Genomic DNA, 27,376 nt, shown 5'->3' with positions numbered 1-27,376 from the left:
TACTAGAAATAGATGAAAGCAAAAAAGCAGAAGGAAAGATGTTAAATGGAAAATATTGCACTAAGAACTCAAAGGCAGTCTCAAAACATACACAGTGGAAATGCTTGTGTTTTTTTTTGTTTTGTTTTTTGTTTTGTTTTGTTTTGTTTTGTTTTAGAGCAAACATATTCTTCAATTCAACCTCTGTCTTTGATTTCAACGGAAACTGTTTGCAGAGGATGGTGTTGCCTACCTTGCAGTCACTGCATAGCCTAGCTGCGCAGCAGGAACCAGGATATGGAGTACAGTTCACCTGTAGTATAGACACAGTGAGACCTGCTTCAACTGTCTAATGATTCCTGGAGTTTCCTCTAGTATGATATGGGAAGCATTACATTTCTTAGAGAAGCCTCTTTCTTCCACACAGCTGATGTTGCCTGACACATTTTCAAATTAGCAAGTATCTGCAGGCCCATTTGACACAATAGAAAGAGGCTAAATGAAGTGGGAGGAAGAAGATCTGATTTAACCACTTCAAGAAGCAAAGTAGAATTACTGAATAGGCAAGTGAGCAAAAGGTAACTTTTTTTTTTTTTTTTTTTTTCCTGCACAGCAGTGCATCAGAAGCAGTAGATTTGTTTAATAAATGCAGAAGGGCAAGTCAGGTGCCAGAATGTGCCAAGGAAAAACGAAGGGTATTGTGATTCTACATGGAATGAAACATGGAATGTAAGAAGTAAAAAGCAGGAGAAAGAACTGTATGTTTCTTAAGCTATTTTTTTCTAGCTAACTACAGCAGGTCTTAATCAAATGTCTCCTCAGATCTGTTACCTCTACATTTTCCTCTCCTACCTTTCCCTTCCACAATATTTAGTGACTTTATCGCTGCTTCCCCTTTGTAACATATAAAAATTCAGATTCTTAAGTGGTCATTAATGGGCATGTAATCTGTTTTGTCTGAGGATCACTGCTAGACTGCATAGCCCTACAGTGAGCTACACAGCCTTCCTGCATAACCTTTTTGTGGGTACTGATTTTACACCTCTCTTCTACTCTAATTTCCTGTTCAGTCTATATTATAGCATCTATTAGTCACAGAATGTGGAAAAGTATAAAACTCTACAGCTGGAGTACTCTAAGGATTGCAAATAGCCCAAGAAAGGTTTGAGACCTTTGGGTGTAATGGGCTGTAAAAGTAAAAGCTGTGATTTACTGTTTCTTCCAGTTACTGAAACCTGATGGCCAGCCCACCTTCTGTGGAATTCAGTGATTTGCAGATGTTTATATCTAATAAGAAGTTTGGGTAAATTGTGGTCATTTTCTTTTTCCTTTTAATGCATTGTACTTCCATGACATTGTGTAACCTTTTTTGCACAATGATTTTTGTGTCATTCAGTTCAAAGACAAAAATACTACACAAAGATTTATTATTATTATAAAAGCAAAACAGCTGAATTATTTCTGTTCTTTCAGGTTAAATCAGACTAAAAATGAAAAATGTTAATATCTAGACATATAACTATGCATGAACATGCAGTAAGAGCATATATGATACACATACACACAGAGATCTTGGATATATATACCCATGTAATTTATGTAAGAGAAAGAAACTCAAGAAAATAGAAAAGATAAGTGCTTATCGTACCTAAAACAAGAGATTTGGCATTATTTCAACAGAGAATTTCTGTCTTTGTTTCTATATTCCACTACCAAAAAAAAAAAAAAACATGAATACATTTATATATATAAATATATATAGAACACCATAGGATAATGTGATTCTTAAGGGCAGTGTTTTCCTTCCCCAGGTGTGGCTGTAAAACCTCAAGGCAAATGACTGATCAGCTTAATAACATATAGGAATTAATTCAAAAATATGCTATGAAGGAGAGGAATTTTTATGCTTAAGATATTTTCATGGGGGAAAAAAATAAATATATATATTTATATATATATATATTTATATATATTTATATATATATACCTAATGTGTAAAGTCAATAATTTATTGTTTTTGTTTTGTTTTGTTTTTATTATTGTGTAATTAAAATTCTGTCTCCTTGAAGAATTCTTATTATCACAGTTCCTCTTATTACAAAAAATAAAGGAAAGAACACTATTAGAAGGAGTAAGTTGAAACTGCCATGCATACTCTCCTCATATCTACCCCTTTTATGTTGTTAAGTGCAATTTTCCAACACCACCTGCATGCAAAGGTTAGCTTCAGTTGGGAGTGTGGCTAGTTCTCAGTATCTTGAGTCCTCCACTAGGACTCAATGATTTCTTCCTTTGCATGTAAAACTCATAGGGACATTTTTATATGTTGGCTAGCATGCTCACAACTTGCTAATTCTGCACTGGTTTTCAAGTGCATCTTTCATCTGGATTTACTTTTTATAGTGCAGTGATTAAAAACATAAAAATACTGTAAGGGTATTGGAAGTGAGATATAATTCTCTCTCTTCCCACATGGTGGCTTCATCACTTAATCTTCCTCTTTATGATCTTTATAAAACTTGACTCTTTTCTATGTGCTAAACCTCACAGAAGAGTGAGCAGTCTGCCCTCCTACTACCTCACAAATCTAATTGGTTATTGGACTGCAGACATGGCTTTGAATCTTTCAAGCAGTATGGGATTCAGCTGTAATATCACTTAGGCAAATTCCTATCCACTAGTCTGGTCTACAAAAAGTTAATGAGAAAAACATCAGATTTTCTCTCTTGTACTTTTTTTTTTCCTCCTTTTTTTTCTGCTTTTTAAATATTCAGTACAACTCAAAACTACTGTTCAGTCCCTGAATTCAGTGCCTCACCAGAAGCAAGGTCTAGGTAAATTTTTCAATTGAGACTTCAATGCCAATACAATGAGGAAATTTTTCATAATACTCAACTGTGTTAGCTATGAAATTGGTAGTTAGTTCTACCACAAAGCCTTTGACAGAACTTCAGGCGTATAATGTGTTCCTTAACAATAACATAAACAGCTCTGACAAAGACAGGTAACTGGTATGTTTGTATGAATGTATGTATGTATTTATGATTAGACCTAAAATTATTTAATAGACATAGTTCCCAGGTGCTGACTGATTCTCAGGAAAATAACTTATGTAAAGAATAACTTGGAACGGGAAGACATTCTGTAATTCCTTTGATCAGGCTAAAATATTGAGAAAGTCAAGGGAAGAAGCAACTGAGTACATAAATCAGGTTAGGCACAAGAAAAACTACAAACTAAAAAGAAAAAAAAGAAGAAAAGAAAAAAGAAAAAAGGATTAGTTGTGATTTAGCTGTGTTTAGTGTTTAGTTAGTAAAGACTGCTGTGGGAAAAAAAAAAAAGTGTTCAGCCTTCATGTGAAAGTTAATTAACCGAGAAGCTCACATACTGTCACAACAGTGGGATTATTTTTTTTTTCTTTTTCTTTTGTAATTGAAGATGCTAGCAATTGTACAAATTTACTAAAAGTGTTGTGTTTTCTCCAATGTTGCCAATTTAACTAAAAGAATGGCTATCTGAGTACAAAAATCTGATTCAAACAATAATTAGTTTAAGGAAGTCTTATGCTGTTTTTGTTAGTTTGTTTGTTTGTTTTTTTGGGGATTAAACTGAACTGTGACATATGCCTGTAGCATCATTTCAAATGACTCATTTGAAAACAAAGTAATCAATGACTTTTTTAATTGCATGTTATCTGGAAAAGGCCACTTTTTATTATTAAAATAATATGGAAAATCATCATTAGAAAAATGTACGTGAAGTAGTTTAAAATTCAAACAACAAAGGTTATTAAGCTTAACTAAGCTTAACAGGTAAATTAGTGTAGACATGAACCTTTTCTTTTTTCATTCTTCTCAGTACTATCATTTCCTTATATGGTAGCAAAAATAACTCTGTTACTGTTTCTTTTTTGAGGGAGGGAAGAGAAGGCTGGAGAAACAGCACTTTTTTCATAACAGCATATAACAAAGCATTCGTATATCCTGTAGCCATTCAGAAACAAGAAATGTGTCTCAGATTTAGTTCATATAGCCAACCAATGCTGCCATGTCATGCAACACACAGGGAGTGATACGTGAGAGTTAAAGAAATAGGTCTCCAAATACAAGAGGGATTGAGTGATTTAGGGGTCCAAATATAGGTCTACACATACAGGTAGCTAACATATATATATATATATTTCTGTTCCACAGATTACTGAAAAGGAGTCCTAACACTTTTTGATTCAGTTCTGCTCCTGAGCATCATCAGATTTCAAACATACAAGAACAATTTTCTGGAGATCATCTCTGTTTTGAAGGACAACATCTGGACAGCCAGTAGGAGAGCTGAGGTAGTGGATATTTAAACCAAACTATTTTGGGAAAATGTTTATGAGCTTTATAGCTTGCATTTATTTGTTTATAAAATTAAGATCAAACATTGAGGCTTTTGATAACAATTCAGCTTGAATAATCTTGCCAACAGAACACAGATTAATAAAAAGAGAGATCCAGTTTTCTGGATGTTACTGTTAGTAACCACCATGGGTTTGTAGAAGGTACTGTCTTAAAAGTGTTCACCACCCCTTGTAAATGTTTTAAAATAATCACTGTGGTATACTTGGAACCTGAGTGTGCTGAATAACTACTTAAAAATAGTTTTTGTCTCATTTTTAATAGTATCTGATTGATTCTGGAAAACTCTGGAAACAAGAATTAGACACTACGTCTATATTGCACTTCTAACCTCCCAGGTATTTCAGTGTGATTTGGTCTGGTTCTAGAATATGGTGGGTTTATTACAGGAGTCTGAATTCACCGGCAAGTTCTCATGAAAGTAAAATTAAAGATCAAGGCTAATGCACCTGGTTAAGCAGTCAAAATTTGTTCCTAAATAATCTTAAGTGGCTTATGTAACTCACTCCATGTTTTATTTTCATATTCAAATGAATACAAATGTATACTAATGATACAGGTGAAGGTGAAAAGTGGTCTGCTCATTAAGAGCCCATTGTGACACAAACTGGTGCAGTGTAGCAGCTGTAAGTATGATTCTTCTGTATCCAATATTAATTTTCAAGATGAATGATGGATATTCAGTTTAAATTTATCATGAATACATCTGCAGATGGAAATAAGATGGAGTAAATGTCTGTGGTTGTCTGTTAACAGGTGTGCTTCATCATATAATAGTTGAATGACTTATGATCATGTAGTTCAGAACACCTCTAATTAATTTTTGAATTGAGTCTTCATTCTCAACCTCAAGCTATGTTTTATTAGTAGGTCAACATAAAGAGTCTGCTAAAGTGCAGTGTATGGCTGTGCAAATATATTTGGAAGCGCATAGTTCATTGTTGGATGTCAGACGTTTTACCTGCCTACCTAACTAATTGAGAATCATACCGTGAGACTAGGAAGCCATTGTAATGAATGAGACAGTGTAGTCTGACCAGACGTAACTGAATTAGAACTGATGAACTTGATATGAGTAGATTCACACTGTCATTTTAAATATAACACAGTTTAACTCATTTTCCTGCCCCTGAGAATTTATTGCAACCACTAAAAGTATAGGAAAGAATGGTGAATTTTAATTTGCTTTCTCTGTTACAAGCCTTATTATAGTAGCAGATTTATTGAAGGATAACCTTTCTATAAAAAAGCGGTGTTGCTCTAAGTTCATGTAAAATAGACATTCTAGCATCTAAGAGATGTCATTAATGTCCCTTAGGAGCAAGAGGTGGTAGAAGGAGAGAAGAGGGAAGAGTGTTTCCAGAGTCATAAATGAAAACTCATTCTCTGTTCTTTTTCTGTCCAAAGAACGGTAGAGATAAATTTAATACATAATTTTATTAGAAAATTTAACCTTCTACAGATTTCTGTTTATCAAAATTGTAAGAATTCTGTAAGTCTTTAAAGTCTTTTGATAGTCCAACTTTGACAAATATGCAAGGATCATTTCTCTAGATATTCTTTCTACATAAATCTATAATAACTGGTGACTGAACCAACTTCTGGCCTGCCGGCCTTTGTGCATGATTTTAACTTCATGCTCTTTTACTCTGAGTATTGTGTCTGTTTCTTAAAGACATGTCATTTATTCGCAGAAACACAGAATGGTTGAGGTTGGAAGGAACATCTGAAGATCATCTAGTCAAACCCCCCTGCCAAGCAGGATCACCTAGAGCACATTGTACAGGATGGCATCCAGGCAAGTTATGAGTATCTCCAGAGAAGGAGACTCCACAGCCTCTCTGGGTAACCTGTTCCAGTGCTCTGTCAGTCTCACATTAAAGAAGTTTTTCCTCATATTCGTCTGGATCTTCCTGTGTTTCAGTATCTGCCCTTTGCTTCTGTCACTGGGCACCACCAAAAAGAGTCCAGCCCCATTGTCTTGACATTCACCCTTAATATATCTGTATATATTGATAAGATTCCCTTCTCAGCCTTCTTCTCTCCAGGCTAAACAGGCCCAGCTCTCAGTCTTTCCTCATAAGAGAGATGCTCCAGTTCTCTAATCATCTTTGTAGCCCTCCACTGGACTTTCTTCAGGAGCTCCATGTCTCTCTTGTACTAGGGAGTCCAGAACTGGACACGTTATCCAAATGTGGCCTCACCAGGGCTGAATAGAGTGGGAGGATGACCTTATTTGACTTGCTGGCAACACTCTTCTTAATGCACCCCGGGATGCCATTGGCCTTCTTGGCCACAAAGGCACATTGCTGGCTCATGATTAACTTGCTGTCTGCCAGGACTCCCAGATCCTTCTCCACAGAGCTGCTTTCCAGCAGGTCAGCCCCCAACCCATACTGGTTCATGGTGCTATTTCTCCCTAGGTGCAGGAACCTGCAGTTGCCTTTGTTGAGCATCATAAGGTTCATCTTAGCCCAGCTCTCCAGCCTGTCTCTCTGAATGGTAGCACAGTCTTCTGGTGTATCAGCCACTCCTCCCAGTTTTGTGTCATCAGCAAGCTTGCTGAGAGTGCACTCTGTCCCTTCATCCAGGTCACTGATGAGTGTTGAACAAGACTGGACCCAGTACTGACCCCCGGGGGACACCATTAGCTACAACCCTCCAACCAGACTGTGCTGCTCGGCCACTCTCACAACACTCTGAGTTCTGCCACCCAGTGAATTCTCAGTCTACCTCACTGTCCACTCATCTAACCCACACTTCCTGAGCTTATGTCTGAGGATGTTCTGGGAGACAGTGTCAAAAGCCTTGCTGATGTCAAGGTAGACAACATCCACTGCTCTCCCCCCGTCTACTCAGACAGTCATTCCACCATAGAAGGCTATCAGGTTGGTTAAGTATGATTTCCCCTTGGTGAATCCATGCTGACTATTCCTGCTCACTTTCTTTTCCTTCATATGCTCATAGATGATACCCAGGATGAACTGGTCCATCACCTTTCCAGGGATGGATGTGAGGCTGACTGGCTTGTAGTTTCCTGCTTCCTCCTTCGTGCCCTTTTTGAAGACTGGAGAGACAGAGGCTTTCTTTCAGTCCTCGGGCATCTCCCCCATTCTGCATGACATTTCAAAGATTATGGAGAATGTCTATGCAATAACTTCCACCAGCTCCCTCAGCACTCACGGGTGCACCCCATCCAGGCCTACAGATCTGTGAGTGTCAGGTTTGCCTAAATGATCTCTAACCCAATCCTCCTCAACCAAGGGAAAGTCTTCCTTTCTCCAGACTTTCTCTCATGTCTCCACAAGGTCTGGGATTCCTCAGGTCTGGCCTTAGCAGTAAAGACTGAAGCAAAAAAGGCATTCAGTACCTCTGCCTTCTCTGTACCCTTCGTCACAAGGGCACCCACGCCATACAGCAGCAGGCCCACATTTTCCCTAGTCTTCTTTTTGCTATTGATGCGTTTGAAGAAGCCCTTCCTGTTGTCCTTTGCAAGATTTAATTCCAAATGGGTACCTTCCTTGTGGCATCCCAGGATACTCTGAAAGTGTTCCTACATCTATAATCTATATATTTTTTCCACATTCCATATGTATACTTCCTTCTTCTGATTGAGTTTTGCCAGAAGCTCCTTGCTCATCTGTGCAAGTCTCCTGCCCCCTTTGCTTGACTTCTTCTTATTCGTAGGGATCCATCCATCTTGGGCTTGGAGGAAGTGATGCTTGAATATTAACCAGTTCTCTTGGACCACCCTTCCTTCTAGTGCCCTAACCCATGGGGTTTCCTCCAAATCTTTCACCGAAAAGCCAAAGTTTTCCCTCTTAAGTCCAGGGTTGCAATACTGCTTATTGCCTTGCTTCCTCCATGCAGTATCCTGAACAATTCCTAATGAACATTATTTTTAATTGTTCCCTTATAACATTTCTTATGTAAAAATACATTGTGGTTTAACCTGGCAGACAGCTAAACACCACACAGCCATTTGCTCACTCCACTCCGTCAATGTAATGGGGGAGAAAATTGAAAAGTGCAAGAATTCATGGGTTGACATAAGGACAGTTTAATAAGAAAAAAAGAATAATAATTAAAAAAAAAAAAGATGAAAGAAAAAGGGAAAAATGAATAAATAAAAAAAAGATATGCAATATAATTGCTCACCACCAGCTGACCAATGATTCAGGTGCCCCCACTAGCCAACTCCCCCTGGTTTTATTTTTCAGCATGAACAATTCATAAGGTATGGAATATCCCTTTGGATATTTGACAGTTTGGGTCAGTTGTCCTGGTTCTGTCCCCTCAAAGCTCCTTGTGCACCCCTAGCCTCCTTGTTTGCAGGGCAGCACATGAAGCTGAAAAGTCCTTAACTTAGTGTAAGCACTGCTCAGTAACTACTAAAGCTTAAGTGTATTATCAGCATTATTTTGATCCTAAATCCAAAACACAGTGCCATATAAGCTACTAGGAAAAAAATAACTCTATCCTAGTCGAAAATAGGACAAAAAATAATCCACGATTGCCCGTGAAACACAAATCATTCTGTATTTTGTTCCACTTCTATAAAGGAGGATGATTTGGAACAATTTTATGCCCAAGTGTGAGCTGTTTATTTACTGGTGAAGAATATGCCCTAAATTGCTCCACACAGGGTTGGGGCAATCCCAGACAGGAGTACAGACTGGGAGAAGAACACATTGAGAGCAGCCCTGCAGAGAAGGACTTTGGAGTTCTGGTGGATGAAAGGCTCGACATGAGACAGCAGTGCGCACTTGCAGCCCAGAAGGCCAGCTGCAACCTGGGCTGCATCAACAGAGATGTCACCAGCTGGTCAAAGGAGGTGATTGTGCCCCTCTTCTCTTCCCTGGTGAGGCCTCACTTGGAGTGCTGCATCCAGATTTGGGGCCCCCAGCACAAGAAAGATGTGGACCTGTTAGAGTGAGTCCAGAGGAGGGCTATGAAGACGATCAGAGGGCTGGAGTACTTCTCCTATGAAGAAAGGCTGAGAGAGTTGGGGATGTTCAGTGTGGAGAAGAGAAGGCTCCAGGAAGAACTCATTGGAACCTTTCAGTACTTAAGTCTTATAAAAAGGATGGAGAAGGACTCTTTACTTGGGTAGATAATGTTAGAACAAGGGGGAGTGGTCTTAAACTAAAAGAGGACAGATTTAGATGATTAGAAGTTAGGAGGAAATTCTTCATTCAGAGAGTGGTGAGGCCCTGGAACAGGTTGCCCAGAGAAGTTGTGGATGCCCCATTCCTGGAGGTGTTCAAGGCCAGGGTGGGTGGGGCCTTTGCCAACCTGATCTAGTGGGTGGCATCCCTGCCTATGGCAGGGGGGTTTGAGTCAAATGATCTTTAAAGTCCCTTCCAACCCAAGCCATTCAATGCTTCTCTATGATTCTACAGGTTTTTGCCCTGTTTCTGTTCTTTATTTTCTATGGATTTATCTGCAGTTGAATTTGCCAGGAATAAAGATTACATGCACACCTATGTTAAATCGGAATAGCTGGTACACGTCAAAGTTTGGTTCTTCATTTTAAGTTAATCACTCAGGTAAATGTAGAACACCAGCAAAGCTTGCAAAAATAAAAGAAATCTTTCCAGTGCATATTTTTGAATAGGCTATGTCAGTCCTTTTATTATATCTATCTTTACCATGTGGACCTGGGCATAGTGATTACATTTAGTAGGTCTTTTTAGAACTGCTATTTCTTTCAAGTTTTACTTGAAAATAATGCTTCCATTAGTAAAAAAATAAAAAAAAAATGTTGCTAAAATAGACCATATATGTTTGTCATATATTGTTATTTAGACAATCTGAAATTCTGACAGTTATAGTAGTGATGGACAGGAACAAAAGTATTAGTGATTTGCAAAAATACATCTCTACGTTGTCTCCCAAATGTGAAGATTTCAGTAGATTAACATACTGAGTGAGTGGAAGGACCTTACATGAATTAGCCATTTCTGTATGTGTGGAATTTAACAAACCTTAAATGGCTTGTGCTAGATAAAATAAAAACAAAAAATGACCTTTATCTTTGCCACCACTGCAAATCATGTTGTTCCACTGTTCCAGTGATGCGTAGAGGTGGATATAACGGAGATGAGTACAATAGACTTTTCCATAGACTGAGTTTTCCAGGTCATTTAATTCTGTCTAGTGTCTTCAGAACCTTTCCAACAGAGCTAATGATAACAGATTGCCACATTATCCTGTTCGTGGTGACCTGTTTGGGTAGATGCCAGAAATTCTACTCACTCAAAACTATGAGTGAAAAAAAAAAAGTGTTTACCAATTCACTTCTAATGGTTACTATAATGTATTCAGAGCAAATAAAATAATGCATTGCATTATTGAGCACTTCATGTGTTAAGTAATTATTCTATTATTCTGGAAATTGATACTTTGATTTGGATTGCTGCTATGCTACAACTTGTTTTAAATTTTTCTTGCAGAATCTGGCCTCCAGCCAATTCATGTTCCATAGGGTTAGTTTCCCCAGTCTGACAAGTTCGTTTTTACAGCAAGGAGACAGTTAAAGATATCCACACTAACTAAATATACTAACTTACTTCTCTCCTTGCTAAAAAAGAACTAACTGTGGCTCAGATGGTGATGAATGTAGCATTTAGCTGGAAGTTGTGATTGCTTCTGGGATAAATTAACTTAGAAAAGTGCAAAGGAGAAAGTTTTTCTACCTATGCATATGGTCACGTTGAGTCTTGGACACTGATGATTTTAGGTTTTGCCCCAGTTTTTTGTATCTGAATGTCCAACGTAATCTTCTGATAACCAGGAAACTTGAAATAACACTATTTTCCATGAAAAGCATTTATTAATATTTAATTAAATATATAGAAATAATGAGTCTTCCCATTAGCTACTTCAATATAAAGTGTTTCTCCATTCCAATCAGAAAAAAAATAACTTTGTGGAAAAATATCTTCCTGGTAGTTCTGCTTTTGAGATACCTTGGTCTTGACTATTACTCCTACCTAATTTTGAAGAGTTAGAGGGATCTAAAATTTTAAATGTTAATTTATTCATACTGATTCCTAAACCTGGATTTTTTAAAGATATATGTATATATATCATATATATATGTATACGTATATGATCGTATGTATCTTTCAAGTACATATATGTGAATAAATATATATATGTGAAATATTCAAGTATGATATATATATCTAAACTGCATTTTATTTCCTGTAGAAATTCTATGTACATCATACTCGTTCCCTATCAATGCAAATTTCATGTTAAGAGAATTACCAAAGCTCACTATGCACCAACAATTTATTTCAACTTTCCATTTATACCTGTTAGTTTCCTAACTTAAGACTGATATTCAAGCTTGTGTTGAGCATGTAAGCCACTTGCAGCACCACTTCTTTATCAGCAGTTTCAAGGGGGGAAATAATTCCTACTGTTTTGACAAGATGAGGAGAACTAAAGCTCAGTATTATTTTTTGTCATTATACTAATAATTAGTATTTATTGGTTATAGCAGGAGTATTTTTCCTATTTAAAGTCCTTAGAATGAAATCTATTTTCATCCTTTTAATAACATATGCAGTGGGATTTCTGAAGAATTTATGTAATTAATTCTTTCAAATTCATATGCATATTGTTATTGCTTTAACATTTGATACTGATAGAACTGAGCTGCAAAATATTTAATGACATTTTGCAAGTAATATCTTATCAAGTTTGTCATTACCACCTGACACAAGCAATTTTAGAAATCAACAGTCTTGTTAGTTAACGTTAATGAATGTGGCAGTCACACATCATTGTCTCTTACCTTGGTTTTCATGTCTTTTTACAGAAGGGAGAGGGGGAGGAGGGGGTTTATTGCAGTTATAGGCTTCAGTATTATTGATTGTACAACTGTAAAATCACTTGTTACTGACGTGTCTGGATTTTGTATCACATGAAAGTAGGTAACTACCAGGAAAAAATAAGTGGCTACATGTAGAAGCAAAGTTCATAGATTCATAGTGTTCACATTAAAACCAACCTGCGCTGACATGACAAACCCAGCTCCATCTCCTCATTGACCTCCCTGTGGGCACTGGGAGTGCTGGTAGGACCCTTCAAGCTGTCTCCGCTTGAGGCTGAGCAAGTCTAGCTCCTGTTGCTTCACAAGAAAAGTGCTCCAGGCCCCACAGTCTTGGTGGCCTCCCTCCAGTTGGTTACCTTTTTTTTCTTTTTACACTATTCTACATACAGAAATTCTCAGAGAAGTGTGAAATAAGACTTTCTTTAACTTCATGAAGCAACATTTAGAAACATGATTGAATTGATCTTTTTTTTTCTGATTTGAGGCCAATTTTTATTTAAGTTAAAGTAGCATAAGTCAGACTCTCACTGATTACCAAAAATAGAATTTGGCCTTCAGATACAAACATCCAAAGGGTGCATCCAATTTCTTAAAAATAAGGATCTTGTATAACTCCTACTCTCTAAATTTTTTTTTTTTTGCATTCAGAAACATCAGAATGAGATAAAGAGACAAAATAAGAAACATAATGATCTAATTTGATTTTTAGGCATTTTCTTTACTCGTGTCTTTTGGTGATACTTGCACAGCTGCAGTTTCCCGTAAACATCAGATTCTCTATTTAAAGGGAATAAGCAAAAACAAAGAACAACTTTTAACTGATGTGAAAGGCACCCCTGTATAGTTGTTCTAAAATGAGTGGGAACCATACCAGATCTTACTATGAAATAAAATATCTGAATGGGTCTGCTCCACTAATGTTGGTCAACACCAGGTACTCGTGCACATCTCTACTCTTCTGAGAGTCCAGCCTTGTCCTCAGACCGAGAGTATGGCAGCCATTAGTGTAGCGACTTTATAGACAGTGTACATCCTGAGGAACTCCTTAAGAAACCATTATAATTTAGCATTGTATGAGTGATTTGAGCAAAATAAAGTCTTAGTTTTACACATAATTGTTTTTCTTTGATATACTTAAGTATAGACATGATTTATTTCTACCCCTTTTGTCTCTTACTAGATAAAATTATTAGTGTGTAAGTTTTTTATTTTTTTTTTTAGACCTTGACTTTACCTCCTGTTTGTTGCATGTGGTGATGGTCTGCTTTGCTGCTTTTAGATACTAAAAGACATCTAAGTGTGGGTTGCTCACTGCTGATCCTTCTAGAGGCAAGAGAGAAAATGAAAATGCACAGGACAAAAATAAGTCTTCTTAATATAAAGTCCTAAGAAATAGAAATAATTAGGCAATTTATTTCAGGTTTATTTGTATTAGCTTGAAAGGGAGCTCAGTGTTTCTACATCAGACACAGGAGTCAAAGTCAATGGATATTGTGCATAAGTGAATACGGCACTCATTTTAACACTTTTTTTTTAAACTCAAGCTTTTAAAACTATAGCTTTTAAAAACATGGACTTTGCTGTAAAGAAAGAAAAAAAAAGGTACATAGACTGTGTCTGTGATTTAGCAACTGAAGGTTTTAGGTCATCATTTATTGGAGCAGAATAGAATAGAAACACAAGGCTTTTTCAATGTCTCTTTTCTTTCACTCCAAAATCTTTTCAAAATAATTTGTAATTTAAGAACAAATAAGTAAATGAGTTATCACACAGAATAATCTAACATAATTCTGTGATTAAGCATTAACATCTGGATAGACAATTAGAACCATTATGACTACGGTGTTTTAACATTATTGGTGAAAGAAATCACCAGATTTATTTACTAAATAATAAAATGTGGAAGGAAGCACATGTATTGAAGAATAGTTTTGATAGAATCTTACCCAGTGGGCTGAGTATGTTCTGGATTTCAAGAAAGTTTTTGTGTGTCAGTAGAGACACACCATAGAGAAAGAAGTATTCTTTAATTCTGGAAATGAAGGCTTTTGATAGAGATTCACTCCCCATTTTTGCCAGACTGTCAAGGCCACTGTCCTTCAAGAAAACCCTTCCATGGATAAAAAAGGAGAAAAAAAAAAAAGTAATTTTAACTTTTTTAATATGTTAAACAAATGAAAATGCAAGGAAACCTGTACAGAATTTATACTTCAATTATTTATGAGCACTAGGCAGTATAAAAATAAATTTAGGTAAACTACTGTTTGTAATAAGTAAAATACAACATCTAAATGCCATAATAATAATCCTAGTTAGCACTTGAGATGTTTCTTGCAGCAAAATTCAATTTCCAAAATTAGATTTAGAAAATCCTTCACACCAGATTAGTTAAATTGAAATGTTTCTTTAAGCCTTGATTTGTGCAAATGTATAGTTTCAAGAGACATAACTATAAGTAGAAGGGGAACAGAATGGCACTGCAAGTGTCAGCAGTTCCTTGGCAAAACTTATTTCAACTTGATACATGTAGACAGAAAACTTTGCTTAGTTTTCTCTAATGAATGTGAGCTAAATAATTGCTTTATTTCTTCAAAGTGAAAGAAATCTGCTTTTTATTTTCAACTTTCAACATCTCAATTTCCATATGTAAACTGAATATAGCACAATTACCTGGACTCTGCAGTGTGGGAAAATACATTTTTATTCCCCAGACTTCTTTATCTACTTCATGGTAGAGATAACATCCTTTTTTTTTTTTTTTTTTTTTTTTTTTTATTAAAGGAGTTGCTATAGATAAAAATGTAGTGGGTATAGCTCATTCTTCTTTAGGCAAATCCTTGTTTTGCTGATAGTAATTCTGGAGCATCTCATAAAGATAAAATTGGCTACATAAACTTCAATAAATGGTCTCTGAACTCAGTTTGCCCTCTGAGCACTTCACTTGTATCTGCACTCTTTTGATGTCTCTGCACTAGTTCCAACCCTAAAGAAATTGTGTAACTCTTTCTATCACAGATTATGTATAAAATCAGTAATTGCTGTTCTTTTTTATATTAAATGTGTTTTTGATAATTAACATGTACTTAAGAAGTGCTGTTCAGTTTTCTATATATATTGATACGTAGGTCTTAGTTAATTATTTTTGTAATGCAAATTTTCAGATGGATTCCTATCCTACTATTCATAGATTAGGAAAAAGATATGACTTTATAGTTCTATGTATAGAAACTGTGGAGGTACAGTTCAGTCTGTCATTCAGGGAGACAGAAACATGTTCCCACTGGCTTCTGTAGGTTGAGGTCCCAGGTACTCTATTTGGTTATATGAAAATATGAAAATCAGTTTGCTGTGTCCCTTGCGTAATACAGTTCATTGGAAACACAGAGTTACCCCTGAAGAGGAACTCAAGAGATTGAAAGTAATATAGGAAGGTATCACTATACTTTCCTCATTACATTATGACTATTACAAGCCACAATGTTTCACTTTGCTACTATGTCCTCTTTCATCTGATAAATCAACTGTCCTTACTATCCTGGCTCTGTGTGATAAAATGCATGTGTACAGTCTTACATGCTAGGTTTTAGATTATTTGTTTAACAGAATCTCTGATCTGAATTGTTGGAATAAAAGAAGGAAAGGTAGATCAACGGGCAAAATATTTAAAAATTCTGAAACACTAGTTTTCGTACTATGACAGATCTTGAAAATAGAAAGTCTATAGAACAAATAGCTAAAAACCTGGTTCAAATTACACTGTAGTTAAGAGCAAAGCTTCTGGCAGTGACAATGGTTGGATCAGCCTATACAATTCAAAGAAATTTACATCATACCATCTGTCTGGGAAGTGGAGCCCTATAAAATTTTATATGCCCATCAAAGACAAAATATCTATTGATAACTACAGGGAATTTGGAGTAAGCATATTAACTCTGACCAGAAAAGAACAAATTAATTCAAACTTAATAAAAGAGGAACTGAGTGGAGATATGGATTCGCGGAGAGCCAGAAAGCATGAGATAGCATGAAGCTAGATCTTGAAGGTGTGGTATATCCTTTTTTTATTTCTGTATCAGGAAGACTACAAAAACAATCAAGCAAACAAGCAAGCAAACAAAGAAAACACTCATTAAAGCTCTACAGTGACTAATCAATTTGGAAACTAAAATACGTCCTAGCAATTAAAAGTGGAATAGGAAAGACAGGGTGGCAGAAAACCCTTGGAAGAAGAGCATCTGATTAAAGCAATCTTAGCAGATAAATGAACAGTTCATTCTCTGAAGACAAACCTAGAAGAGCTCTTAGAAAAACTGACAACATCATGACCCAATATGAAAACTTCGTAAAGAATGTGAAAAAAATGGACAGCAATGCCAGTCAAATAATCTCGCAAACCATTTAGAAAATAGAAGACACACTGCAACCTTGTAACTCCCTAGAATAGTGTGGGGACTAGAACACAAAAATTGAATAGAAACAAAAGAACATATATATATATATATATATATTTTTTTTTTTCACAAAATTGGATCAACATAAAAACAAACAAAAGCCTAATGAGAGAGAAGCTGTAGGTGAAAATCTCCAAGGGACCACCATTGTCTATGTGTCTGTTTTTAACAGTTATGTAATATCCATCGTATAGGTGGTGGTAATATAACTGCTGTTTAAATAACCATGTAGGAACATAATAGGAAACAGAAGGTATTCTGTGAGAATTAGATTAGATTATTAGGAATGAAGCTTGAATTTCCATCTCTGCTTTTGCTTTTCTCAGGGAATATATAATTGAGCAGCAGCAAAATGAGAAATTTTGAACATTGGTTTTACAAGTTATTTTTATTTTCTCTTTCATAGAAAGGAAAATGAACATATATCATTATCCTACTGACTTTCTACCAAGTCATCAATGTTATTAAAACTCCAGTATATAGACTGCAATTTGTACAAAAGAGACTTCTTTGTGACTATAGCAAAGGAGTAATAATTCAACTGAGGCTGAAGAATGACTCCATTTTAAACCCGAATGCTTTTCGTTAATATTTTTATGCTTGCATGAAATCTATCAATATAATATTTTTTCTTTATAGATTTTCTTAGTAACAACAAATGAAATCTTAATAATTCTTATGATCTCAGTACAAGTAACAATGAAGTGACCCTATTTGAAAATGTGGCAATTGTCATACCAGTAATCAGTCATGTTGCTAAATTTAAAAATAATTTGACTGATGAAGAAGAAATGTGTGTTTTTCTGCCATAATGCATTCATTTTCCATAACAAGTTAGCTCCCACATAAATTCAGTCTTCCAGATGAATGAATGTTCAGTTAAACAAGAATCTGGAACTTATACATTAAAATAAATGCAACTGTACTGATCATAGTAATTGAATTAACAGATGCATATACAGTAGCGACTATTTAGCTGATAACATATACACTGCAATATTGAATATAGTTAAAATTCACTTTTTACAAATGACTCCACATTTTTCAGTTCCAGTTGTACAAGGTTAGAAATGCATGCATGAATTAGCATGATTTCTTTATTTAACTTTATTTGCTTACACAGAACTTGTCATTCAGAAATTGCCAGTTCAAGAAACTATTAAAAAAAAAAAAAAAAAGCTATTTTAAGTCAATGAATGGAACCTGGGATGCCTAGCTAGGATACATCTGGGCCCAGTATTACACATTAAAGTTCATTTGGCACACTTTAGTGTCATGTTACGGAAGTCAACTGGTTAAGGTTTTGCAAAATGGAATACACAGAGAATGTGTAACAGGATTTTATGTTGTAACTGTAAACCATATTAAATATAACCTGTGTTTAGTTTGAAACAGAATTCTTCAAAGTATGTCCTGTCTGTATGATGCATTCAGTCCTTGTCATATAATTCTTTTACTGGGAATTGCTGAGGAAATTACATTCTTATGGGTAGTAAAACAGAACTTCGCAGTTCTTATTATAAAAGCATTTTGTCATAATTTGGCTTTTCTTCTGAGAGCAAAAGCTGTTACCTATAATTGACATACCTCTATCAACCAGTCTAATCAGAATCTTTCTTAACTGTTAAAGAGCCTTCATGTACTATTATGGGCTATGCCTATATTATGGTCAAGACTGTAATCACCTTCAGAACCCACCCATATGAGGTATCTACATATTTATATTTGCCACCTCTGCTGCAATACCCTGATTTCAACACCCTTCATCCTCTTACCACAATTCAATTCACTATTGAAAGCTTCTGCTTAATATTTGGGTAGGAAATGTGTTCCGCTTTTCTGGCTCCTGGAGGTTGCTTCCTTGTTATATATTTAGAGATTTTTTGAACACATATTCTTTGAACACGAAGTCTGCAACAAGTTGAGACACCCCATGGTGTTGAGCATTATTTTTTTCAATCGTGTTCAAAGTGGTTTGTTGATTGTATTAATGACACATAATTAGCCAGCCAGCAATGAACCACATCTTCATGACAAATAGTAGCGATACAAAAGATAAATCATGATACTGGACATTTATGAAATGTTAATAAATACATTTAAATTGCTGAACATCCTTTTATAACTAAACAAGAAGTGTGAATCATACACACTCGTATAATTGCATATGGGCTTTGGATTTGTTGACACCTATGCTAGCCTATGTGGTGGGTTAGCCACAACAGGCACACACCCAAGGTGCACCCTGCATTGCACCTTGCAGCCCAGTGAAAATTTCCATGGTCCTTTTATACCGCTTTTCAAGCTGACTTCCCTCTTTCCAAAACCTCTTGGTAATGCCCCAGCTGGCATTTAATCTAGGAATCATTGACCTCTTCCCTTCTAGCATTACTAGCATTTGGACAAACAGGCTCTCACACAGTTCTGGGTAATCTTTTCACATGCCATACACTTCCATTGCCACCCTTCCAGCTGCTGCTATCCATGGCAAGGGGAGTGTGTGGGTATCCTGTGTGGCTGCAATCCCACTTTTTTGTTCTTGTCTTCTGCTGGTTCTGTAATGGACTTCTGTTTCTACTTTGAAAGAGAAAGAAAAACTTTAAAATCTCACTGGGCTGCAGGGTGCTGGTGGGTTTGTTGGAGGGCTCTGAACCTGCTGAAAGTGAATGTGGGGGCATAATGAACTAGCACCATAGTTAAGAAATATGAAGCAAAGCATATCATTTTGGGTGCAACAGGCTCTCCTATGCAGGAGAAGCATGGAAGTCTCTTATGTGTTTAAATACAAATTAGGCTGCTGGGGGTGAGGCTACCTACATAGTATAGGGGATTCATTATAGCATATTTACCTTGTGATAACTAATCATGGCCTTCTTGGGACCATTGTTGTTTAATATCTTTATCAATAACATAGAGATTGACTGCACCCTGAGCAAGTTTGCAGATGACGCAAAGATGAATGGTGTTATTGATACCATCAAGGCCATCCAAAGGGACCTGGACAAGCTTGAAATGTGAGCCCACATGAACCTGATGAACTGAACTTGGTACAACAATGCCAAGTGCAATGTGCTGCAACTGGATCAGGGCAATCCCAGACAGGAGTACAGACTGGGAGAAGAACACATTGAGAGCAACCTTGCAGAGAAAGACTTTGGTTCTGGTGGATGAAAGGCTCAACATGAGACAGCAGTGCGCACTTGCAGCCCAGAAGGCCAACTGCGTCCTGGGCTGCATCAACAGAGGAGTGGCTAGCCGGTCAAAGGAGGTGATTGTGCCCCTCTACTCTGCCCTGGTGAGGCCTTACTTGGAGTACAGCAACCAGGTCTGGGGCCCTCAGCACAAGAAAGATGTGTAGCTCGTTAGAGTGAGTCCAGAGGAGGGCTACAAAGATGATCAGAGGGCCGGAGCACTTCTACAGAGGAAGGCTGAGAGAGCTCAGGTTGTTTAGTCTTGAGAAGAGAAGGATCTGGGGAGACCTTATTGTGGCCCTTCAGTACTTAAAAGGCTCTTATAAAAAAAGATGAAGAGCTATTTTTTATTTGGGGAGATGATGGTAGGACAAGGGGATATGGTTTTAAACTAAAAGATTTAGATTAGAGGTTAGGAGGAAATTCTTCATTCAGAGGGTGGTGAGGCCCTGGAACAGGTTGCCCAGAGAAGTTGTGGATGCCTCATTCCTGGAGGTGTTCAAGACCAGCTTGGATGAGGCCCTGGGAAACCTGATCTAGTGGGTGCATCCCTGTCCATGTGAGGGGGTTGGAGCTTAGATGATCTTTAATGTCCCTTCCAACCCCAGTCATTCTATCATTCTAGCATTTTAATTAAACCAATTAAGTCAGATTTAGCAGAGCAGAATATTATGTCTGAAGACCATAAAAGTTCAGATAACTAAAGTACGATACAAGCATAGTTCTCAACTCAACACAGTTCAAAGTTTAATTCACATTCTCCTCACTGAACTTCCACTTAATCATGGTGCTAATTTTACTCTAGTTTTTTAGTTAATATTTCCTTTGTTCTCTATCATTCTACTTTTAGACAGATGCACACCTACTGCTTTTGTAGAATCATAGTATACCCTGAGTTGGGATGACAAGGGACCCATGGGGGTCATCAAGTCCAACTCCTGACTCCTCACAGGGTAATGTAAGAGTTAAGTGTTGTCCCAATGTCGCAGAGCTCAAGGAGGAGGTGGAGAGGTTGAGGGCCATCAGGGAGTGTGAGCAGGAGATAGACTGGTGGAGCAACTCCCTGCAAGGCCTGAAGGAGAGGTACCGGGGTGAGACACCCCAAATGGGGGTGGACCCCCTGTCCTGTCGCTGTCGGGCAGAGGGAGGGGACCTAGGAGTTGAGGAGGAATGGAGACAGGTCCCTGCTCGACCTCGCAGGCAATGACCCCCCCTACCAGCCCCACCTTCCCAGGTGCCCCTGCACAACAGATTTGAGGCCCTGGAGCTTGAGAGACCGGTGGGTGAGGATGAGGTAGAAAGTCTACCCAGAAGGATGCCTAGGGCAAGGAAGCTGACTCCATGTCTCAAGACTGCCTCCACCAAGAAAGATAGAAGGGTAATCGTTGTAGGCGACTCCCTTCTCAGGGGAACAGAGGGCCCTATTTGTCGGCCTGACCCTACCCGTAGGAAAGTCTGCTGCCTCCCTGGGGCCAGGGTCAGGGATGTTGCCAGAAAGCTTCCCAACCTGGTTCGCCCCTCTGATTACTATCCTCTTTTGATAGTTGAGGCTGGCAGTGATAATATTGAAGTGAGAAGCCTGAAGGCTATCAAACGGGACTTTAGGGGACTGGGACGGTTAGTGGATGGAGCAGGAGTAGAGGTGATGTTTTCGACCATTCCTACAGTGGCAGGGAGGGGTACAGAGAGGACACGGAAAGCCCAGCTGATAAACATATGGCTCAGAGGCTGGTGCCAACACAGAAATTTTGTTTTTTTTGACCATGGGGCGCTTTACTCGGCACCTGGCCTGATGGCTGCAGACGGGTCCCACCTATCTCTAAGGGGAAAACAGATCCTAGCCCAGGAGCTGGCAGGGCTCATTGAGAGGGCTTTAAACTAGGTAAGAAGGGGGACGGGGCTGAAATAAGGCTTGTTAGAGGTGTGCCAGGGGTGACCATGGCAAGGCTGGGGAAGAAGGCAATGGCCCAACTGAAGTGCATCTACACTAATGCACGCAGCATGGGTAACAAACAAGAGGAGCTGGAAGCCATCGTGCAGCAGGCAGGCTATGACTTGGTTGCCATCACGGAAACGTGGTGGGACCACTGTCATGACTGGAGTGCTGCAATGTCTGGCTATAGGCACTTCGGAAGGAACAGGCAGCACAGAAGGGGTGGTGTGGCTCTCTATATTAGAGAGTGTTTTGATGTTGAGGAACTTGAGGCTGGGAATGATAAGGTTGGGTCCCTATGGGTTAGGATCAGTGGGAAGGCCAACAAGGCAAACATCCTGGTGGGGGTCTGTTATAGACTGCCAAACCAGGATGAGGAGATGGATGAGGAGTTCTACAGGCAGCTGGCAGAAGTTGCAAAATCGTCAGCGCTTGTTCTCGTGGGGGACTTCAACTTCCCAGACGTATCCTGGAAGCACAACACAGTCCAGAGAAAGCAGTCTAGGAGGTTTCTGGAGAGCGTGGAAGATAGCTTCCTGACACAGCTGGTTAGTGAGCCTACCAAGGGAGGTGCCCCGCTAGACCTTCTGTTCACAAACAGTGACGGACTGGTGGGAGATGTAGTGGTCGAGAGCTGTCGTGGGCAGAGTGACCACGAAATGGTTCAGTTCTCTATTCTTGGCGAAGTCAGGAAGGGGACCAGTAAAACCGCTGTCTTGGACTTCCGGAGGGCTGACTTTGAGCTGTTCAGGACACTGGTTGGCAGAGTCCCTTGGGAGGTGGTTCTGAAGGGCAGAGGAGTCCAGGAAGGCTGGGCACTCTTCAAGAAGGAAATCTTAATGGCTCAGGAGCGGTCGGTCCCCACGTGCCCAAAGACAAGCCGGCGCGGAAGAAGACCGGCTTGGCTGAACAGAGGGTTGTGGCTTGAGCTTAGGAGAAAAAAGAGGGTTTATAATCTTTGGAAAAGAGGGCGGGCCACTCAGGAGGACTATAAGGATGTTGTGAGGCTGTGCAGGGACAAAATTAGAAAGGCAAAGCTCATCTGGAGCTCAGTCTGGTTACTGCCATCAAAGATAACAAAAAACGTTTTTATAAATACATCAACACAAAAAGGAGGACTAAGGAGAATCTCCATCCTTTACTGGATGCGGGGGAAAACTTAGTTACAAGATATGAGGAAAAGGCTGAGGTGCTTAATGCCTTCTTTGCCTCAGTCTTTAGTGGCAAAACCAGTTGTTCTCTGGATACCCAGTACCCTGAGCTGGTGGAAGGGGATGGGGAGCAGGATGTGGCCCTAACTATCCATGAGGAAATGGTTGGCGACCTGCTACAGCACTTGGATGTACGCAAGTCGATGGGGCCGGATTGGATCCACCCGAGGGTACTGAGAGAACTGGCAGAGGAGCTGGCCAAGCCGCTTTCCATCATTTTTCAGCAGTCCTGGCTATCAGGGGAGGTCCCAGTCAACTGGCAGCTAGCAAAAGTGACGCCCATCTACAAGAAGGGCCGGAGGGTAGACCCGGGGAACTATAGGCCTGTTAATTTGACGTCAGTGCCAGGGAAGCTAATGGAGCAGATTATCTTGAGTGTCATCACGCGGCACTTACAGGGCAACCAGGCGATCATGCCCAGTCAGCATGGGTTTATGAAAGGCAGGTCCTGCTTGACGAACATGATCTCCTTCTATGACAAAATGACACGCTTAGTGGATGAGGGAAAGGCTGTGGATGTGGTCTACCTTGATTTCAGTAAGGCTTTTGACACCATTTCCCACAACATTCTCCTCAATAAACTGGCTGCTCGTGGCTTGGACTGGCGTACGCTTCATTGGGTTAAAAACTGGCTGGAAAGCCGGGCCCAAAGAGTTGTGGTGAATGGAGTCAAATCCAGTTGGAGGCCGGTTACTAGTGGAGTCCCCCAGGGCTCAGTACTGGGGCCAGTCCTCTTTAATGTATTTATCGATGATCTGGATGAGGAGAAGGAGTCCATCCTCAGAAAGTTTGCAGATGACACCAAGTTAGGTGCATGTGTCGATCTGCTCGAGGGAAGGAAGGCTCTGCAGGAGTATCTGGATAGGCTGGAGCGATGGGCTGAGGTCAACTGTATGAAGTTCAACAAGGCCAAGTGCTGGGTCCTGCACCTGGAGCACAACAACCCCAAGCAGCGCTACAGGCTGGGAGATGAGTGGTTGGAAAGCTGCCTGGCCGAGAAGGACCTGGGAATACTGGTTGATAGGCAGCTGAATATGAGCCAGCAGTGTGCTCAGGTGGCCAAGAAGGCCAACAGCATCCTGGCTTGTATAAGAAGCAGTGTGGCCAGCAGGTCTAGGGAGGTGATTGTCCCCCTGTACTCGGCTCTGGTGAGGCCGCACCTCGAGTACTGTGTTCAGTTTTGGGCCCCTCACTACAAGAAAGACATGGAGGTGCTCGAGCGAGTCCAGGATAGGGCAATGAAGCTGGTGAGGGGTCTGGAGAACAAGTCTTATGAGGAGCGGCTGAGGGAGCTGGGCTTGTTCAGCCTGGAGAAGAGGAGGAAGAGGAGGCTCAGGGGCGACCTTATTGCTCTCTATTGGTACCTTAAAGGAGGCTGTAGAGAGGTGGGGGTTGGTCTATTCTCCCACGTGCCTGGTGACAGGATGAGGGGGAATGGGCTAAAGTTGCACCAGGGGAGGTTTAGGTTGGATATTAGGAAGAACTTCTTTACCGAAAGGGTTGTTAGGCATTGGAATAGGCTGCCCAGGGAAGTGGTTGAGTCACCATCCCTGGAGGTCTTTAAAAGACATTTAGATTTAGAGCTCAGTGATATGGTTTAGTGGAGGACTTGTTAGTGTTAGGTCAGAGGTTGGACTAGGTGATCTTGGAGGTCTCTTCCAACCTAGACGATTCTGTGATTCTGTGATTCAATGCTTCTTGAACACAGACAGGCATGGGGCTGTGACCATGTTCCTGGGGACCCTGTTGCAGTGCCTGACTACCTTCTCAGTGACGATTTTTTTTTCCTAATGTCCAGTCTGATATCCATTCTTTGCCTCTTTACTCCTCTACACCTCAAAACCCACTTACGATCTGGGTGCTGTGCAATCCAGAAGGCAAATGTGGACCAGTAATAACCTGTGTCCTGACGAAATTTAGTGGTGCTTCCTTCAGAATCCTAACACCAGGTCAAAAATTGATCTTGCTACAGGCTATTTGAATGGAAAATTTACTAGTTCAAGAACAAATTTCTCTTTACCATTATTGTATAACTAAATTAAAGAGACTTGCTTTTGGCCAGAAACTGCCAAAGATGTGGCTGTTTTCTTCTAGTGTGGCACATAGAAAGATGTAGTTTCAGATCTTTGATTCTATATAAAATCTGGATAAATGTTGTGTATTTAATTTATGCTGATTTTTGGTTTTGTTCAGAGAACAAAATATACCTGAGTTCATGAGAGAGATTAGTTCTCTGGAGTCGTTCTCCATTCCTTTTTCCCTTGCTAGAGTAATCTGTGCCTTTATTTCACTTCCCAGAATAATCTGTACCATTATTATTTGAGCTGCATCTTAAAAGAGTTTCAGAGATAGAACTTAGCAGGTTTATTAAGGTGGAAAGAGGATCTCAGTGTCCTGCATTAGTTCTCGTTGATAGGTTTCAATTTCCTGTAATAGAAACAGTGCTGACCAGCTTTGCAATCCTTGCAACAATAGACTGTCTGCCCTGCAATTCATGTCCATTATTGATTATTTTGGTTGAAAAGTTAAAATGATACATATTTCTTGTCATTTGTCTCAACAAATGAAGTAGAGATGCAATACGCATCTCTTCTGGGAGTACTTTTTTAAGCAAAACTAATTAAAAAATAATGATACATTTTTTAAGAAGTTCTAGTACTTAGTGCCTTATGAGCACTTGTTAGTAGTTTAAAAATGAAAGAAGTCATTTCAATAGAGCTTTCAAATTGGTTAGCATTGGTAGAATAGCAGTGCTTAGTATAGCATAAGATTTTAATTAAGGTGATAATCGTGTTTATTTTTAAAATGAAATATAACTCGGCTGAGTTGTTTGTTTGCAAAGATCAGAAAAATCAATATGCTGCATTTACACTCCCAAACCAGAATCAGTGTTGTGAGATAATAAAACTTCATTTTCACTCTACTGGTATTTTCACTGTTATTTACACCAAGAGAATACATTCTTGGTGCCAAAAGTGTTTTTTGTTTCCAACTGCTACAAACAGTGTGAATCTCAGCAGAGATTTCCCTTTATACACTTACTGGGTAACTTTTGTGGTAACTTTCTCTTTCTTTCCACCTGACTCAAGATTTGTATTTATTATTTATTTGTTAAATTAAAATAGGATATTCAATGTTGTCTTCCTATTGTGCCATCCATGCATTTCAAAGCCACAATTACAAACAAAAGTTTTAGAGCATCTCTAAAGGTCTCTCCAGCAGGTGGCACATAGCAGTCTATTGTCAATGACTACATTAAAAGTGAAATTTAGGTACTACAAGTACCTTATGAATATTCCTAATTTTGCTTAGGTCTGGACATATTTTCCTGTGATGAATCATCACAGCTTGAAATTCATAATAGTTCCAGTTTATGCATATTTTCCCTTTATATCATTAAGCTCAGTGCTATAAATTGTGAAAATTTTCATAGAAAAAGAATGGTTTGGGTTGGTTGAAAGGGACCTTAAAGATCATCTAATTCCAACTCTCCTGCCATGGACAGGGACATCTTCCACTACACCAGGGTACTCAAAGTCCCATCCAAACTGGCCTTGAACATTTCAAGTAATGGGGCATTCACAGCTTTTCTGGGCAACCTGTTTGAGTGCCTCACCACCTTCTGAGTGAAAAATTTCCTCCTTATATCTAATCTACATCTACCCTCTTTCAGTCTAAAGCCATTACTCCTTGTCCTATCTCTACATTCCCTGACAAAGAGTTCCTCTCCTGATTTCCTGTAGGCCCCCTTTAGGTTCTAGAAGGCTGCTATAAAGTCTCCTTGAAACTTTCTCTTCTCAAAGCTGAATAACCCCAACTCCTTTAGCCTGTCTTCAAGGGGTAGGTGCTTCAGCCCTCTGATCATCCTCTGGTCCTCCTCTGGACTTGTTCTAACACAGTAGGGTCCTTTTTGTGCCGGGTGCCCCAGAGCTGAATGCAGTACTCCGTGTGGGTCTCACAAGAGCAGAGTAGAGGGGGAGAACCATCTCCCTTGACCTGCTGACCACAGTTGTTTTTATGCAGCCCAGGATACGGTTGGCTTTCTGGGCTGGAAGCACACGTTGCTGGACCATGTTGAGATTCCCATCAACCAACACCCCTAGGTTTTTCTCTTCAGGGCTACTCTCAGTCCATCTTCTGCCCAGCCTGTATTTGTGCCTGGGATTGCCCTGGCCCAGATGCAGGATCTTGCACTTGGCCTTGCTGAACTTCATGAGGTTTGCACAGGCCCACCTCTCCAGCCTGTCCAGATGGCATCCCTTCCCGCCAGTGTGTCTAAGAGAGATGAAGCTGCCTGCAATTGTTTTTAGTTCATTTGAAATATCTGGCTTGAACTTTTTGAATGCTAGGTAGCCGTTTCCTGAAGAT

The 27,376-nt window shown here is 39.2% G+C and overlaps 1 protein-coding gene across 1 annotated transcript in view; it reads left to right on the top strand.

Moving 5' to 3' along the window:
* CNTN5 (contactin 5) overlaps positions 1 to 27,376 on the top strand; it is a 680,315-nt gene that overhangs the window by 184,977 nt on the left and 467,962 nt on the right. The window contains 1 exon segment of the mRNA XM_035542535.2: positions 4,173 to 4,312. The gene's annotated coding sequence lies outside the window, so the exon portion shown is untranslated.

The sequence above is a fragment of the Cygnus atratus genome, chromosome 1 (assembly GCF_013377495.2).
Source record: "Cygnus atratus isolate AKBS03 ecotype Queensland, Australia chromosome 1, CAtr_DNAZoo_HiC_assembly, whole genome shotgun sequence".
Classification (NCBI taxonomy): Eukaryota; Metazoa; Chordata; class Aves; order Anseriformes; family Anatidae; genus Cygnus; species Cygnus atratus.
Note: the sequence above shows the minus strand (reverse complement) of the source record. Positions and strands in the feature narration are given on the sequence as shown.